Raw genomic sequence first — 8,279 nt, 5'->3', positions numbered from 1 at the left:
GGACAGACGGATGCAAGGAGGGAGATGCAGGACAGACGGGTGCAAGGAGGGAGATGCAGGACAGACGGATGCAAGGAGGGAGATGCAGGACAGACGGATGCAAGGAGGGAGATGCAGGACAGACGGATGCAAGGAGGGAGATGCAGGACAGACGGATGCAAGGAGGGAGATGCAGGACAGACAGATGCAAGGAGGGGAGATGCAGGACAGACGGATACAAGGAGGGAGATGCAGGACAGACGGATGCAAGGAGGGGAGATGCAGGACAGACGGGTGCAAGGAGGGAGATGCAGGACAGACGGATGCAAGGAGGGAGATGCAGGACAGACGGATGCAAGGAGGGAGATGCAGGACAGACGGATGCAAGGAGGGAGATGCAGGACAGACGGATACAAGGAGGGAGATGCAGGACAGACGGGTGCAAGGAGGGAGATGCAGGACAGACGGATGCAAGGAGGGAGATGCAGGACAGACGGGTGCAAGGAGGGAGATGCAGGACAGACGGATGCAAGGAGGGAGATGCAGGACAGACGGATGCAAGGAGGGAGATGCAGGACAGACGGGTGCAAGGAGGGAGATGCAGGACAGACGGGTGCAAGGAGGGAGATGCAGGACAGACGGATGCAAGGAGGGAGATGCAGGACAGACGGATGCAAGGAGGGAGATGCAGGACAGACGGATGCAAGGAGGGAGATGCAGGACAGACGGATGCAAGGAGGGAGATGCAGGACAGACGGATGCAAGGAGGGAGATGCAGGACAGACGGATGCAAGGAGGGAGATGCAGGACAGACGGATGCAAGGAGGGAGATGCCGGACAGACAGATGCAAGGAGGGAGATGCAGGACAGACGGGTGCAAGGAGGGAGATGCAGGACAGACGGATGCAAGGAGGGAGATGCAGGACAGACAGATGCAAGGAGGGAGATGCAGGACAGACGGGTGCAAGGAGGGAGATGCAGGACAGACGGATGCAAGGAGGGAGATGCAGGACAGACGGATGCAAGGAGGGAGATGCAGGACAGACGGATGCAAGGAGGGAGATGCAGGACAGACGGGTGCAAGGAGGGAGATGCAGGACAGACGGGTGCAAGGAGGGAGATGCAGGACAGACGGGTGCAAGGAGGGAGATGCAGGACAGACGGGTGCAAGGAGGGAGATGCAGGACAGACGGATGCAAGGAGGGAGATGCAGGACAGACGGGTGCAAGGAGGGAGATGCAGGACAGACGGGTGCAAGGAGGGAGATGCAGGACAGACGGATGCAAGGAGGGAGATGCAGGACAGACGGATGCAAGGAGGGAGATGCAGGACAGACAGATGCAAGGAGGGAGATGCAGGACAGACAGATGCAAGGAGGGAGATGCAGGACAGACGGGTGCAAGGAGAGAGGGAGGAGAGGGAGGATGGAGGGATGGATGGAGGAACAGAAGAATGGAGGGATGGAGGGAGAGACAATGGGTTCGATGGGGGGATGGATGGATACAGGGTGGGAGGGAGGGAGGGATGGATGGAGAGATGGATGGAGGGTTGGACGGAGCAACAGACGCAGGGTTGGATGGAGGGATGGATGGAGGGAGGGATGGACAGAGGGATGGATGGACGGAGGGATGGAGGGAGGGATGGACGGAGGGATGTAGAGATGGAGGGATGGATGGATACAGGGTTGGAGGGAGGGAGGGATGGATGGAGAGATGGATGGAGGGTTGGACGGAGCAACGGACGCAGGGTTGGATGGAGGGATGGATGGACAGAGGGATGGAAGGATGGATGGACGGAGGGATGGACGGAGGGATGTAGAGATGGAGGGATGGATGGATACAGGGATGGATGGAGAGATGGATGGAGGGTTGTATGGAGCAATGGACGCAGGGTTGGATGGAGGGATGGATGGACAGAGGGATGGATGGATAGAGGGATGGAGGGAGGGATGGATGGATGGACGGAGGGATGGAGGAATGGACTGAGGGATGGATGCAGGGATGGATGCAGGGATGGAGGGATGGACAGAGGGGTGGACAGAGGCATGGACAGAGGGATGGATGGACAGAGGGATGGATGGACGGAGAGATGGACGGAGGGATGTAGAGATGGAGGGATGGATGGATACAGGGTTGGAGGGAGGGATGGATGGACAGAGGGATGGAGGGAGGGATGGAGGGAGGGATGGATGGAGGGTTGGATGGACAGATGGACGGACGGAGGGAAGGAGGGACGGTCGGGTCCGTGTGCCGGCAGCGCACTGACCCCTCTCCCCGGCAGCAGAGCTGCTCCTGCCCGAGGACCTCTGCCACGGCGGCCCCGAGCCGCTCAACGGGCCCTGGGACACCATCGCCGTCTTCATCACCCTCTTCCTCCTCAGCGTCTGCTACAGCGCCACCGTCACCCTCTGCAAGGTGAGAACCGGCGCCAAAACCGGGCGGAAACCCAACGCGGGCGCAAAAAACAGGGCAAAAACCCAACGCGGGGGCAAAAACCCGGGTGGAAACCCAACGCGGGGGCAAAAACCAGGCGGAAACCCAACGCGGGGGCAAAAACCCAGGTGGAAACCCAACACGGGTGCAAAAAACAGGGCAAAAACCCAACGCGGGGGCAAAAACCCGGGTGGAAACCCAACACGGGCGCAAAAACCAGGCGGAAACCCAACGCGGGGGCAAAAACCCAGGTGGAAACCCAACGCGGGTGCAAAAAACCGGGCGGAAACCCAACGTGGGCGCAAAAAACCGGGCGGAAACCCAATGTGGGCGCAAAACCCAGGTGGAAACCCAACGTGGGTGCAAAAACCCGGGTGGAAACCCAACGCGGGGGCAAAAACCCGGGTGGAAACCCAACGCGGGGGCAAAAACCCAGGTGGAAACCCAACGCGGGGGCAAAAACCCAGGTGGAAACCCAACGCGGGGGCAAAAACCCGGGTGGAAACCCAACGTGGGGGCAAAAACCCGGGTGGAAACCCAACGCGGGGGCAAAAACCCAGGTGGAAACCCAACGTGGGCGCAAAAACCCGGGTGGAAACCCAACGCGGGGGCAAAAACCCAGGTGGAAACCCAACGTGGGCGCAAAAACCCGGGTGGAAACCCAACGCGGGGGCAAAAACCCAGGTGGAAACCCAACGTGGGTGCAAAAACCCAGGTGGAAACCCAACGCGGGGGCAAAAACCCAGGTGGAAACCCAACGCGGGGGCAAAAACCCGGGTGGAAACCCAACGTGGGTGCAAAAACCCAACGCGGGTGCAAAAACCCGGGTGGAAACCCAACGTGGGTGCAAAAACCCAGGTGGAAACCCAACGTGGGTGCAAAAACCCAGGTGGAAACCCAACGTGGGTGCAAAAACCCAACGCGGGTGCAAAAACCCGGGTGGAAACCCAACGTGGGTGCAAAAACCCGGGTGGAAACCCAACGTGGGTGCAAAAACCCAGGCGAAAACCCAACGCGGGTGCGAAAACCCATGTGCAAACCCAACGCGGGTGGAAACGTGGGCCCCCCCCCCCCCCCGGGTCCTCCAAGGCCTCCTCCTCCCACCGCAGGTCAAGTGGCTGCTGACCACCGTGGTGCAGCTGAAGCAGGGCCCGGTGCTCGGCGCCAAGAGCGGCCTCCAGCCCATCATGTAGCCGCTGCCGCCGCCGCCGCCGTGTCCCCAGCGAGGCCACCACCACCACCACCGCCACCACCGCCACCACCGCCAGCACCAGCACGCCAGGAGGACGGGGCGAGAGGGGACGGACGCAAGGGAAGGAGAAGGGGTGGATGGGTGCGAGGATGCGTGGGGAGATGGAGGGATGGGTGGATGGGTGTATGGAAAGGACGGATGGATGGTTGCATGGAGAGGAGGACGGATGGATGGTTGCACACATAGGAAGGACGGATGGATGGTTGCACGGAGAGGAGGACGGATGGATGGTTGCACACATGGGAAGGACGGATGGATGGTTGCACACGTGGAAAGGACGGATGGGTGGTTGCACGGAGAGGAGGACAGATGGATGGTTGCACGGAGAGGAGGATGGATGGATGGTTGCACAGAGAGGAGGATGGATGGATGGTTGCACACGTGGAAAGGACGGATGGATGGTTGCACAGAGAGGAGGATGGATGGATGGTTGCACACGTGGAAAGGACGGATGGATGGTTGCACGGAGAGGAGGACGGATGGATGGTTGCACACATAGGAAGGACGGATGGATGGTTGCACGGAGAGGAGGACGGATGGATGGTTGCACACATAGGAAGGACGGATGGATGGTTGCACGGAGAGGAGGACGGATGGATGGTTGCACACATAGGAAGGACGGATGGATGGTTGCACACATAGGAAGGACGGATGGATGGTTGCACACATAGGAAGGAAGGATGGATGGTTGCACGGAGAGGACGATGGATGGATGGTTGCACACATGGGAAGGACAAATGGATGGTTGCACGGAGAGGAGGACAAATGGATGGTTGCACACATAGGAAGGACGGATGGATGGTTGCACGGAGAGGAGGACGGATGGATGGTTGCACACATGGGAAGGACGGATGGATGGTTGCACACATAGGAAGGACGGATGGATGGTTGCACGGAGAGGAGGACGGATGGATGGTTGCACGGAGAGGAGGACGGATGGATGGTTGCACGCATGGGAAGGACGGATGGATGGTTGCACGGAGAGGAGGACGGATGGATGGTTGCACACGTGGAAAGGACGGATGGATGGTTGCACGGAGAGGAGGACGGATGGATGGTTGCACGGAGAGGAGGATGGATGGATGGTTGCACGGAGAGGAGGACAGATGGATGGTTGCACGGAGAGGAGGACGGATGGATGGTTGCACACGTGGAAAGGACGGATGGGTGGTTGCACGGAGAGGAGGACAGATGGATGGTTGCACACGTGGAAAGGACGGATGGATGGTTGCACGGAGAGGAGGATGGATGGATGGTTGCACAGAGAGGAGGATGGATGGATGGTTGCACACGTGGAAAGGACGGATGGATGGTTGCACGGAGAGGACGATGGATGGATGGTTGCACACATAGGAAGGACGGATGGATGGTTGCACGGAGAGAAGGACGGATGGATGGTTGCACACATAGGAAGGACGGATGGATGGTTGCACGGAGAGGAGGACGGATGGATGGTTGCACACATAGGAAGGACGGATGGATGGTTGCACGCACGGACAGAAAGAGCCCTGGGACGGACGGACGGACGCCCGGCGGAGCAGAGCCCAGCCCCCCCCCCCCACCGGTGGCTCACCGGGGCCCCGCGGAGGTGGAAGCAGATGTTTCCTCAGCCCGCGGCTCCCACAGCTCCCCGGGGATGAAGCCGGCCCCTGTCACGAGTTGGCCCGGCCCCGGGGACAGGCGCACGGGGGGGGGGAGGGCTCATCGTGGGGTGGGGGGGGATGGAGGTGGACACCAGGTCACACGGGGACCCATCACCCAAGGTGGACACCGGGTCACCCGAGGTGGACCTTGGTCACCAAGTCAACGCAGGTGGATGTTAGGTCAAACCAGGTGGACCTCGGACACCAGGTCACCTAAAGGAGACACTGGCCACCAGATCAGCCCCCAGATGGACCGTGGCCACCAGGTCAAACCGGGGGGGACGTTGGTCACCAGGTCCCCCAAGGTGGACACTGGCCACCGGGTCCCCCAAGGAGGTGGGGGGGGGGGGACTTGGCCACCAGGTCAACCGAGGTGGGCACCAGTCATCAGGTCAACCCAGACAGACTGGCCACCGGGTCGCCCAATATGAACTTGGCCACTAGGTCAACCCAGGCACAGCCTAGACAACAGGTCAACCAAAGCGGGGACACACCAGATCAACACGGGACATCAGGTCAACCGCGGGTGGCCACAGGGGAGACACCAGGTCAACCCAAGTGGTGCGGCACACCAGCTCCATCCTTCCCGAATGAGGCGGGATTTGCCCCAAAAAGGCGACGCGAGCCCCCGTCCGGCGCCCCTTGTCACCGGGCCTCCCCACCGCCGCCCCCTCCTGCCCCGCAGCCTCCGCCGTGCCCCCCCTTTTGCTATAAAACCTGCCCGTTTGGGGCAAAAAACACCCTGGTGTGAGTGTGTCGCTTTGTCCGGCCCCGTTTCGGGCCCCAAAACCCCCTGGTTTAACCCCAAAAATCCCTCCCCTCCCTCCCCCCCCTTTGGCAAAGCTTTCCCGTGCAACGGTGGCGCCCTGCTGCAAAACCCCTGGTTCTGGTGCAAAAAAACCTGCTGGTTTTACCTGGCTCTGCAAAACCGCCCCCGTTATCTTGGCAAAAAAACGCTCAACTTTGCAAAAAAAAAATGGTCAATTTTACAAAAGTCGCTTGCATGAATTTTGCAAAACCTGCCCCGATCTTTGCAAAAACCCCTTGCGTTAACTTTGCAAAAAGCACCTGCAACACTTTTGCAAAAGATGCCGGTTTTTGCAATAAAACGCTTGGGGCCATTTTGCAAAACTGCTCGGATTAATTTTGCAAAAAAAAAAAAAGACAAATAAAACCACCCCAAAACCTGGTTATTCTCTGCAAAAACCAAACCCCGCCCGGGCTCTCGCGGCTTTTTCCACCCTGTTTCTCGGGCCAAAATCTTCCGCTTTCGGCCAAGTCCCGGGGGGGAGAATTTGACTTGCAAAAAATTAAAGCAACCGCCCCAAAACTGGGTGGTTTCTGCCCAAAAAAGCCGCCGCTCGGGGCAAACTGCTTCTTTTCTCCCTTATTTTATCGGCAAATTGCCCACTTGGTGCAAACGCTCCTTTTCGCACCCTGTTTTCCTCTCAAAACGGCCGATTTTGGCTCTGTGCGCAACTTTATCTTCTTTTCTGCCTGTTTTCTCCATCAAAAATCGCCTTTTCCCGCCCGTTTTCCGCCTGCAAATTAATCGATTTGCTGCAAAACCTCTTTTTTAACACGAAGGAAAAAAAAAGCCACGTTTCCCCTGCAAAACCTCCTCCTCCACCACCAAAAAGCACTTTTTTCCCCCAAAGCACCTTTTTTTGCCCCAAAACCACCTCCGCGGCGACTTTTATCTACCAAAGCGCCTCCAAGAAGCCGGTTTTGTCCAAAAACACTGAAAAACCTCGATTTCGGCAAAACCTCCCCGTTTAGCAGCAGCAGCAAAACTGAAAACCGAAAATGGCTGCAAAGCAACCGCCCCAAACCGGCTGTTTTTTCACCCAAACCGCAAAACCCCCCAATTTGCCTTTTTTTCTCCCCCCCCCCAATCTCCAAAAAACACCTGGTTTCCCGCCCGCTTTTATGCAAAACGCCCGGTTTCCCCCCGGTTTCGCACCCCCCCCCCAAGCCGCTTTCGCAGAAGCAGCAGCCCTGAAAGTTTCGTTTCTCAGCCCGAAACAGGGTCCGTCCCCCCCCCCGGATGGTAAAACCCAAAATAGCTGTTTTCGGACCCAAGCAGAGGTGCCCCCCCCCCGCCCAAACTCAGTCCGGGGGCGCCTGGACGCCTGGGCCCCCCCCGGTTTGGGAAGGGACTGGGGGGGTCCCGGACGCCTGGGCCCCTCTGGGAAGGGGGTTGTGGGGGGGCACCCGGACGCCTGGGCCCCCTCATTGGGGGAGGGTACGAGGGGGTCCCGGACGCCTGGGCCCCTGGTTCGGGGAGGGGGGGGGGAAGTGGAGGCACCCGGACGCCTGGGCCCCCCCCGGACGCCTGGGCCCCCTGTTTGGGGAGGGAACTGGGGGGTCCCGGACACCTGGGCCCCCTGATGTGGAAGAAGCCGGACGCCTGGGCCCCCTAGTTTGGGAGAGGAGCGAGGGGCACCCGGACGCCTGGGCCCCCCCCGGACGCCTGGGCCCCCTGATGCGAAAGGAGCCGGACGCCTGGGCCCCCTGGTGGCAGCGGGAAGGGGGGGCACCCGGACGCCTGGGCCCCCTGGTTGGGGGGCGGGGACGGGGGGCGGCTCCTCCCCCCCTCCGCACCCCACCCGGACACCTGGGCCCACGGGCGACCCGCCCCCAAGCTCCCTCCCCATTGGCTGCCGTAGCACCACACCCCCCTCCTCCTCCAATGACATCACAGGCGCCCCGCCCAACCAGCAGGGGCACCGCCCTCCCCCAAAAGAGCCAATAGGAGCCCAGGCTCCGCCCCATCCACCCCATTGGCTGAGAGGAATTGGGGGCGGGTCCTTCATTAAGCCCTAACAGAGCAAACGAGCCGCGATTTGTTCGTTCCCCCTTTTTTATTCAAATCCGTCGATCCAGGAGAAAAAAAAAAAACCAAGGCCCGGAACAGGAAGTCCCGCCCCCTCGGAGCCAGGGTGAAACAGGAAGTGCCGCCCTTTGCGGGGA

Source organism: Apteryx mantelli, chromosome 39 (assembly GCF_036417845.1).
Source record: "Apteryx mantelli isolate bAptMan1 chromosome 39, bAptMan1.hap1, whole genome shotgun sequence".
In the NCBI taxonomy this organism is placed as follows: Eukaryota; Metazoa; Chordata; class Aves; order Apterygiformes; family Apterygidae; genus Apteryx; species Apteryx mantelli.
Note: the sequence above shows the minus strand (reverse complement) of the source record.